Raw genomic sequence first — 11,639 nt, forward strand, 5'->3', positions numbered from 1 at the left:
ACATTTTCCCCTGGCTGGTGGGACCCACCATCTACATATTCGCACGCAAGGAAGTGCGTCTGGGCAAAAAAAACACGGTTCGCCCCCCTGACTGTTGGGACCCACCAGCTACATCTTCGCTGGCAAGGAAGTGCGTGACAGTCATGACCCACCTGGTCGAAGCGTACGTAGCATTCTCATTCTGGTCGCGAACGTGTACGTACATACTGGTCGATGTAGAGGCGCACACATGTCGTAGTAGAGGCGCGCCCGTAGCATGTACACGTACGTACAGCGGCCAGTGTGCAAGAAAGAAAATACGGCCATGTACGTACATACGGGCAGGGTTTCGAATGCCTACTCACACATACGTACGGCCAGGGCTCGTGTACATGGGTGGGTCAGAATGGAGAAACAGCGTCGTCGTCGTGTTCATGGGGAGCCAACCGGCTGGGTCGGAATAGAATGCATCATCATGTTCATCGGGAGGGCTTGGACGGAATAGCCGATGGAAACGAGGCCTGGCGTACCACAGAACGGAGGAAACGGTCTTGTGTTCGACCAACCACGTTCGAAACGGGATCCTGTTCATCGGGAGGGGTCTGGCGTACCGCAAAACGGAGGAAACGGACCACCTACGGTCGAAACGGGGGTCCTGTTGATCGGGAGGGTTGTGGCGTACCACAAAACGGAGGAAACGGACTTGTGTTGGAGCGCTACGGTCGAAGCGGGGGTCCTGTTCATCAGGAGGGGTGTGGCATACCGCAAAACGGGACTCCACGGGATACTGTTCATCTCCACCGTCAACCCCCTCCAGCCTCCACGGGCTATTGTGCATCCACCGTCGACCTCCTCCAACCTCCACCTGCGACTGTTCATCCACAGTCTCCTATTCATCCAGCCTCCACCGCGTGCTACTCCACCGGCTACTGTTCAACCAGCCCTCTCCAGGGGCTCCTATTCAACCACCCGTCCACGGGCTACTGTTCATCCTGCCCTCCACCGTCTACTGTTCATCCTGCCCTCCACGGGGTGGTCCTGTTCATCCAGCCCTCCATGGGGTCTTGTTCATCCCGCCCCAACCGGCTCGATCGATCGGGGTACTGTTCATCCAGAGGCAACACCACGGGGTCCTGTTCATCCACCCCCACCGGGAACTGTTCATCCACCCCCCCCCCACAATGCTCACTATTCATCCAGAGGCAGCATCGATCGGCTTCAGTTAGCAGCAGTAGCGAAGGAATCGCTCGATCGGGTTCAGTTAACAGCCATCGATCGATCGCCCGGGTTCAGTAACGCGTAGCCTGCAGTGCAATCGCTCGGTTTCAGTTAAAGCCCAACGCCTTGCCTGGGTTCAGTTAGAGCCCAACGCCTCGCACACACGCGCATACGTATGAGAGAAACGCGCATCGCTCGGCCCCCGACCATCCACCGTAACCGGGGACTCCCCGGTATTTTTTGCGCCCTCGCTTCTACCACAGTTTTTTCCGTCATGGACGGCCCAAAGAATGTCATGCAACTGCGTCTCCGGCCCGCCCAGGACGAAAAGCCCATTTTCTGTCATGATTTTTTTGTCACAGAAGTAGGACCCCACCACATCTATGATGATACCGGGTTTTGTCACAATTATCATCATAGAAGTGTCATAAGTATGACAGAAAAGATTTTTGTTCGGCCCAAAATGTCACGGATGTGTCTTTTTTTTGTAGTTTCTGCACGTGCAAAACTTTCTTGCACCCGTTGTATGTGGACCTAGAGCTTATCACACCCAATCATCACGTGGTTTCTCAGCATGACGAATAGTCACAACGGTGCATACTCATGGAGAACAATTATACCTTGAAATTTTAGTGAGGGATCATCTTATGATGCTACCGCCGTACTAAGCAAAATAAGATGCATAAAAGATAAACATCACATGCAATCAAAATATGTGACCTGATATGGCCATCATCATCTCGTGCCTTTGATCCCCATCTCCAAAGCACCGGTGTGATCTCCATCGTCATCGGCTTGACACCTTGATCTCCATCGTAGCGTCGTTGTCGTCTCACAAACTATTGCTTCTTTAACTATTGCTAACGCATAGTGATAAAGTAAAGCAATTACATGGTGATTGCATTTCATACAATAAAGCGACAACCATAAGGCTCCTGCCAGTTGCCGATATCTTCTACAAAACATGATCTCATACAATAACGTATATCACATCATGTCTTGACCATATCACATCACAACATGCCCTGCAAAAACAAGTTAGACGTCCTCTACTTTGTTGTTGCAAGTTTTAAGTCGCTGCTATGGGCTTCTATTAAGAACTATTCTTACCTACGCATCAAAACCACAACTATTTTTTGTCAAGTTTGTTGTTTTAACCTTCAACAAGGACCGGACATAGTCAAATTCGATTCAACTAAAATTGGAGAAACAGACACCCGCCAGCCACCTTTATTCAAAACAAGTTGCATGTCTGTCAGTGGAACCGGTCTCATGAACATGGTCATGTAAGGTTGGTCTAGGCCGCTTCATCCAACAATACCGCCGAATCAAAATAAGTCATAGGTGCTAAGCAGTATGACTATGATCGCCCAGAACTCGTTGTGTTCTACTTGTGCATATCATCTACGCATAGACCTAGCTCGGATGCCCTGTTGGGGAACATAGCATGCAATTTCAAAAAAAATTCCTACGATCACGCAAGATCTATCTAGGAGATGCATAGCAATGAGAGGGGGAGAGGGTGTTCACATACCCTCGTAGAACGAAAGTGGAAGCATTAGCTTAAATCGTTTGATGTAGTCGAACGTCTTCACGATCCTACCGATCAAGCACCGAACGTACGACACCTCCGAGTTCTGCACATGTTCAGCTCGATGATGTCCCTCGAACTCTGGATCCAGCAAAGTGTCGAGGGAAAGTTTCGTCAGCACGCCGGCATGGTGACGGCGATGGTGATGTGATCTGCATAGGGCTTCGCCTAAGCACTACGACATTATGACCGGATGAGTAAACGGTGGAGGGGGGCACCGCACACAGCTAAGAAACAATTGATGTGCTTTGGTGTGCCCCTGCCCCTGTATATAAAGGAGGAGAGCGGAGGAGGACGGCCCTAGGGGGGCGCCAAGTGGGGGGAAACCCACTAGGACTCCTAGTCCTAGTCTCCTGCCTTCCTTCTTTCGGAGGGGGGAAGGGGGAAGGAGAGGGAGAAGGAAATGGGGGACGCGCCCCCTCCCGTTGTCCAATTTGGACTCCCCATGGGGGGCGCGCACCACCCCTTGTGGTTTGCCCTCTCTCTCCCCTATGGCCCATTACTTTCCTTGGGGGGGGGGTTCGGTAACCCCTCGGTACTCCGATAAATATCTGAAACACTCCGAAACTATTCTGGTGTCCGAATACTATCGTCCAATATATCAATCTTTACCTCTCGACCATTTCAAGACTCCTCGTAATGTTCGTGAGTCATCCGGGACTCCGAACAAACCTGGATCACCAAAACACATAACTCATAATACAAATCGTCATCGAACGTTAAGTGTGCGGACCCTACGGGTTCGAGAACTATGTAGACATGACTGAGACACATCTGTGATCAATAACAAACAGCGGAACCTAGATTCTCATATTGGTTCCTACATATTCTACGAAGATTTTTATCGGTCAAACCATAATGACAACATACGTCATTCCCTTTGTCATCGGTATGTTACTTGCCCGAGATTCGATCGCCAGTATCCTCATACTAGCTCAATTTTTTTATCGGTAAGTCTCTTTACTCGTTCCGTAATGCATCATCCCGTAACTAACTCATTAGTCACATTTCTTGCAAGGCTTATCATGATGTGCATTACCGAGAGGGCCCAGAGACACCTCTTAGATACTCGGAGTGACAAATCCTAATCTCGAACTATGCCAACCCAACAAACACCTTCATACACACCTGTAGAGCATCTTTATAATCACCAAGTTACGTTGTGATGTTTGATAGCACACATGGTGTTCCTCCGGTATTTGGGAGTTGCATAATCTCATAGTCAAAGGAATATGTATAAGTCATGAAGAAAGCAATAGCAATAAAACTTAACGATCATTATGCTAAGCTAACGGGTGGGACTTGTCCATCACATCAGTCTTCTAATGATGTGATCCCATTCTTCAAATGACAACACATGTCTATGGTCAGGAAACTTAACCATCTTTGATTAACGAGCTAGTCAAGTAGAGGCATACTAGGGACACTTTGTTTTGTCTATGTATTCAAACATGTATCAAGTTTCCGGTTAATACAATTCGAGCATGAATAATGAACATTTATCATGATATAAGGAAATATAAATAACAAGTTTATTATTGCCTCTAGGGCATATTTCCTTCAGGACCATCTTCGACTGTATTGACTTACAAAGGGTACGAGATAAATTGAAATACATTTTACACGATCGCCCAAGATCCAAAGAGCACCAACCAAAACAGCGGTCTCCGCTTTGATGCAGCAACCAAGAGCGGAAAGGACACATATTATGGTTACATAGTGGACATATGGGAACTTGACTATGGACATGATTTTTAGGTCCCTTTGTTTCAGTGCAAATGGGTCAATCTGTCAGGAGGCGGGGTAAAGGTAGACCCATAGTACGAAATGACAATAGTGGATTTGAAAAATCTTGGGTACACAGATGAACCATTCATCCTAGCCAATGATGTGGGCCAGGTTTTCTATGTGAAGGACATGTCTACCAAACCGAGAAAAAGAAGGGAATACATCATACGATGAGCCAAAGCACCACATAGTTCTTTTAGGAAAAAGAGACATCATGGGATTGGAGGGCAAGACAGACATGTCTGAAGATTATGAAAAGTTTCATGAAATTCCTCCCTTCAAAGTGAAGGCTGACCCAAGCACCATATTAAACGATGAAGATTATCCATGGTTACGGCGCAATAAGCAAAGGACACAAGCAAAGAAAAAGTGAAGACATTCTCTCCACAACTATTATGATGAAGCTTTTGATCAAGAATATCACCGCAGTTATATGTGAAGAAATGAAATGCCTTTTCTAACAGATGAGTTTCCATCTGAAACCCTGATACTTCGAAAGAGATTGTCCGTTTTGTATATGAAGTGCATCCAGTTTTTGCCATAACCCTCTCAACTATTTAGCACATGCTACGTGGGTGAAATGATGATACAATGCCAACTTTCAACCTTTCTATAGTTTATTTGTAAAGCTTTTCAATTTCAGTGTCATTTAGCTTAAAAAATCTGTAAATGCATGAAAAATACCAGATGAAGTCAGAAAGGGTTGAAAATTGATGATGTGGCTTTGAATGGTTCATTTTGAACACACAAAAAGTCTGGAGTTCAAATAAGTTAAAAAATGGAATACCTTTGTAACAGATGAGTGTTCGTCCGAGACCCTGATACTTCGAATGAGATTGTCCGTTTTAAACACGAAGTGCATCCATTTTTTGCCATAACCCTCTCTAATTTTTATAAAATGCTATGTGGGTGAAATGATGATACCATGCCAACTTTCAACCTTTTTAGATTTCAGTTGTAGTGCTTTTCAATTTCAGGGTCATTTAGCTTAAAAAATCAATAAATGCATGAAAAATACCATATGAAGTCACCAAGGGTTGAAAATTGATGATGTGGCTTTGAATGGTGCATTTTGAACACACAAGAAGTCAGGAGTTCAAAAAATTTCAGAAAATGAAATTCCTTTGTAACAGATGAGTTTCCGTCCGAAACCCTGATACATCGAAAGATATTGTCCATTTTGTACATCAAGTGCATCCAGTTTTTGCCGTAACCCTCTCAACTTTTTATCACATGCTATGTGGGTGAAATGATGATACCATGCCAACTTTCAACCTTTTCAGAGTTCATGTGTAGTGCTTTTCAATTTCAGGGTCATTTAGCTTTAAAAAATCAGAGTATAAAATTTAGGGTCAATTATAAACCTCTAGTATTTTTGAAACTAAAATTATGTAAAATTTATGCAACTAAAATTATCAAAATATTTTTTGTTCAAAACATTAATAGAAAAAAAGAATTTTCATAAAGAAATTTTTTGTTAGAAACTTTAATAGCAAACTAAAATAAAAAACCTATTTTTGATTAAAACAGACATTTAAAATAACCTAAAAATTACCAAATTGAATATAATGGTAAAACACAGTAATGTTAAATAGCAGGAAAAAGAATTACCCAAAAATCTATTTTTATAGTAAAGTTATTCACAAACTAGTGATTCACACAAATTTCAAAAAATTCAAATTTAAACTATTCAAATTTGAAAACTAATGGCACTAATAGAAAGTTTGTAATTTTTGTGACCTAAAAGCAAAAAGAATCACTGAAAAATTGCAAGTAGGAAGAAAAGAATAAAGCAACAAAATGGAAAAGAAAGAAAAAATGCCACCTACTGGGCCACCACGGCGTGAATACGACTAGAAACCCAACCATGGGCTAGGATTCAGGCCCACAGAAGGCCTAGTAGGCCCATAGCCATATACAGAGTGTTTAGGCCCGTAAGCCTGCATTTGAGAGTAGCTCAAGAGGGCAGCATTGGGGCTTATGAACCACTCTGAGCCCCTCTCAACTAGCGAGGTGGGACTAAACTTTTAGCCGCGGGCAGCACCACCCTTTGGTCCCGGTTGGTGGCACCAACCGGGACCAATGCCCCATTTTAGTCCCGGTTGGTGCCACCAACCGGGACCAAAGGTCTTTGGTCCCGGTTGGTGGCACCAACCGGGACTAAAGGGCAGCATTGGTACCAGTTCATGCCACGAACCGGGACCAAAGGCTTTCCTATATAAGTGGCACTTAGGAATTTTTCAGCAAGTTCTCACATTCTCCCTGATGCTGACGCCCTGCACCCTGACGCCAACGCCCTGCTCCTCATAGTTGTCGCCGTCACCGCGCCCTACCCAGTAGCCGCCCGCTCCTCGTCGTCGTCGCTGTCGCCGGCCCTTCCTCCTCGTCGCTGTCACCGTGCCCTGCATCGACACCGTCTCGGTGCCCTGCCCTGAGCCTGTCCTTGTCATCGACGCCCTTGAGCCTGGTCCTCGTCACCGACGTGTCCTCATTGTGAGCGCCGCCCTGATCCCCTCCTCCTCCTCCTATTCCTCCCTGTACTGGCCGCCGTGGCCGCGCCCTGCCTCCGACCCTGATGCCATCGGCGGTGAGCCCCTGACCAAGGGGGTCCAGTGTGGTGACACCGTGTGGGATAGAAGAAGATGAGAAGTGCATGGTATCGATTCCCCCCTCTGCCAAAATTTTCTGAATTTACTGAATTTTTTGACACTGCTAAACAGTTCACATCAATTGTATGATGAAATTCTAAAGGGCTCTAGGAATTTTAGGAATTTTTGAGAATTTTTGTGGTGAGGTGTTGATGCACAAAAGAGAGTCTGGTAAAGTTTGAGATTTTTTTGTCCAATTTAAATTGCGCTTTGACCATGGAGTTTGAATCTCGTCCAAATTTGAACTTAATGAAATTTGAAAATTTTGAACTATAGAACCAAATGTTTTTGGCGGAATGTTTTTAGAGAAATTTGCATATAGCACTTTTTTAGAGAAATGGTGGAGTTCACAACAACAAAGTGAGGCCGAGAACCAAATAACATATGCATGCATAAATATATAATAGAAAACTCCTACTTGACTTGAGTAATAAGAAAATCTTTTTTAGGTTTTTTTAGATAGAGAAACAAATGTTAAAATTTGCATATGATGAGTGGTTACTTTATCATGATGATCTTCATAAAACAAATTGAAGAACAAAATTGTGGTGACCTAATATTTTATATATATATATATATATATCGATGGATTGATGTATGTATATATATATATGGATGGATTGATGTATGTATGTGTGTGTATATATATATATATAATTTTTCTCTTTAAGTTTGTCATATTGAAAAAAGTTTGAATGTATTAAATGTTGGGGAACATAGTAATTCAAAAAATTCCTACGACCATGCAAGATCTATGTAGGAGAAGCATAGAAACAAGACGGGAGAGTGTGTCCACGTACCCTCGTAGACCAAAAGCGGAAATGTTATGCTAATGCGGTTGATGTAGTCGAACGTCTTCACGATTCAACCGATCCAAGTACCAAACGTACGGCACCTCCTTATTCAGCACACGTTCAGCTCAATGATGTCCCTCGAGCCCTTGATCCAGTAGAGGGTCGAGGGAGAGTTCCATCAGCACGATGGCATGGCGACGGTGTTGGTGATGTAAACCGCACAGGGCTTCGCCAAAGCACTACGACGGTATGATCGGAGGAGAAACTTTGGAGGGGGGCACCACACACGGCTAAGACAAATCTTGGTGTCCTTTGGGGTGCCCCCGCCCCCGTATATAAAGGGGGGAGGAGAAGGCCGGCGGCCTAGGAGGGACGCGCCAAGGGGGGATTCCTACTTCGGCCCCCCTGAGGGAGTCCTGGACTAAGTTGTCCTCGGGCATCCGGCATATTACCAGTGGGCTGGACTGATGGGCTGTGAAGATATGAAGGCCGAAGACTATACCCGTGGCCGGGTTGGACTCTACTTGGCGTGGAAGGCAAGCTTGGCGACCGATTATGAAGATTCCTTCTTATGTAACCGACTCCATGTAACCCGGTGTCTATATAAACCAGAGAGCGTAGTCCGGATAGGCGGATACTCATTACCATAGTCATACAGTCTAGGCTTCTAGGGTTTAGCCATTACGATCTCATGGTAGATCAACTCTTGTAATACTCATATTCATCAAGGTCAATCAAGCAGGAAGTAAGGTATTACCTCCATGGAGAGGGCCCGAACCTGGGTAAAGATCGTGCCCCCCGGCTCCTGTTACCATCGATCCTAGACGCACAATTCGGGACCCCCTACCCGAGATCCGCCAGTTTTGACACCGACATTGGTGCTTTCACTGAGAGTTCCACTGTGCCATCGGCGAAAGGTTCGATGGCTCGGCTTGCCCTTAAAGACGACATCACCTATGGGGGAGTCCTGGCCCTAGGCCAGATCCTCCGGCTAGGCGGCTTCACCATGATCGCCTGTTCGGCCGTCGAGTCGACGATGACATCTCGGGCCATCGAAAACCCCCTTCTGTATCAACCCCGAACACTCCAAGCAGATGGATCCGGCAGAGTTTTCATCCTTAAACGAGCTCCTGGATCACACCACCGCTTTGGGAATCGCTACAGATTACAATCGGGTCGGGCCTAAAACCGATCAAGGAGAAATCAAAACTCCATCGGTCACCCTTTAGACAGCGGTAGTCAAGGAGCAGGATGGCGAGTCTTCTTCTGTTTCGAAGATAGACTATATCCGGATCACTGATCAGGAAGAACCGGATACCTACCAGCGAAAGGATGCGGCCAGACTTCCGAACATAGAATCAGATGGAAGTCCTAAACAATCAGAAGATACTCTGGGGCTCGAACTGTCGAGTCTGGAGGCTCTCCAGACTCCGGATAATCGGTCAGGTCAGGGTTCGGATTTAATTCCACCCACCCACCCGGACATAGATGCTCTCATGAGCATAAAGCAGCAGTCTCAGGAAACGGTCCACCACTTATGGGCCAGATTCCTCCTTCTCAAGGACAAGGTAGAAGATTGTCGTGACGAGGACGCAATATCAGCATTCTGCAAAAATTGCGCGGATGAAGGAATCCTTAACACCATCAATCGCCGCCGCATACTAAGATTTACTGACTTAGCAACCATTTTACAAAAGTACTGTGCAATGGAAAGCGCCTGGAAAACTCAGGCAGCTCGTTGGGAACCACCGGCCGCTACCCGGCCCCTCGTTGATATGGCATTCATCACCCCATATGGGCCCTTATGCTTCAACACTATGCCCTTCGGGCTCAAAAATGCCGGCGCCACTTACCAACGCATGATTCAAACATGCTTGGAGAAACAGATCGGCAAGACAGGCGAAGCATATGTGGATGACGTCGTCATCAAAACTAGGCACGTCGAGTCGCTAATAGACGATTTACGCCTCACATTCGATAACCTCCGTGCGTATGACATCAAGCTCAATCGGGAAAAATGTGTTTTCGGCGTCCCCGCCGGAAAATTACTGGGCTTCATCGTTTCCAATAGAGGAATCGAGGCATATCCAGCCAAAATCCGAGCTCTGTCATAGTTGGCCACACCAACAGACCTTAAACAGGTCAAAACGCTCGCGGTATGCGTGGCAGCGTTAAGCCACTTTATCTCCAGATTGGGAGAAAAAGCCTTGCCACTCTACCGCCTTCTTCGATGTACCGACCACTTCGAGTGGACGGACGCGGCAATGGATGGTCTTGAGGAAATAAAGGCTCTCCTGGCAAACAACCCAATCCTAGCCGCGCCGAACATCGACGAACCCATGCTATTATACATATCGGCAACACACCAGGTGGTGAGCGCCGTGCTCGTCGTCGAGCGAGAACAGGATGGACACAAACTCCTACTTCAGAAGCCAGTATACTACGTGTCCACTGTCCTCACACCATGCAAATCCCGTTACCCTCATTATCAAAAGATAGCATACGCGGTCTTTATGGCATCCCGAAAGCTGCGAAACTACTTTCAGGAGTGTTCAATCACGGTGGCTTCTGAAGTGCTACTCAACGACATAATAAACAACTGTGATGCTACGGGCCGGATTGCGAAATGGGCCATTGAGCTCCTTCCATTTGACATAACATACAAAACCGCGTCGGGCCATTAAATCCCAAGTACTGGCTTACTTTGTCGCTGAATGGACAGAAGTCGAACTCCCTAAAGAGCACGACACTTATTCCAACTGGGTTATGTATTTCGATGGTTCCAAAATGCTGGCAGGGTTAGGAGCAGGTGTCGTGTTAACATCCACCACCGGAGACGTAGTTCAGTACGTACTCCAAATATTATACACAGACTCAAACAACGCAGCCGAATACGAAGCCTTATTACATGGTCTCCGGATGGCTGTATCCATGGGCATTCAATGCCTGGAGGTGCGCGGGGACTCAAACCTCGCAATATCTCAAATAAACAGAGACTTTGATGCCAAAGATCCAAAGATGGCAGCTTATCATAACACTGTCGTAAAAATGTCGGCTCGGTTTGAGGGGCTTGAATTTCATCATGTCGCCCGAGAAAGTAACCAGGCGGCAGACGTCCTTGCTTGCATTGGCGCTAGGCGCGACCTCGTCCCACCTAACATTTTCCTGGAAAGGCTCTAATAGCTATCCGTGGTGTGGCAAGGGGAGGGCAACACCAACTGTCCAGATCCGAACATAACCCTAGATTCCGAACACACCGATATCATCGGGGACTCAGCCACCGAAATAACACCGTCGGCCCATCTCATTATAGCAGTCATTACCCCATGGACCGAACCATTCTTGGCCTACATTAATAGGAAGGAGCTTCCCGAAGACCAGAATGAGGCCCACCGCATTGTCCGGCATTCGAAGGCCTACAAGGTTCATGACGGAGAGCTCTACAAGAAAAGTACTACCGGAGTACTTCAAAGATGTATCTTCGAGGAAGAGGGGCGGCAGCTTTTTGAAGAAGTTCATGCTGGTCTAGGCGGACACCACGCTGTAGCCCGGGCCCTTGTTAGCAAGGCCTTCCATACAGGGTTTTATTGGCCGACTACCCGAGCAGACGCGCAGGACCTT

This window comes from Triticum aestivum, chromosome 5B (assembly GCF_018294505.1).
Source record: "Triticum aestivum cultivar Chinese Spring chromosome 5B, IWGSC CS RefSeq v2.1, whole genome shotgun sequence".
Classification (NCBI taxonomy): Eukaryota; Viridiplantae; Streptophyta; class Magnoliopsida; order Poales; family Poaceae; genus Triticum; species Triticum aestivum.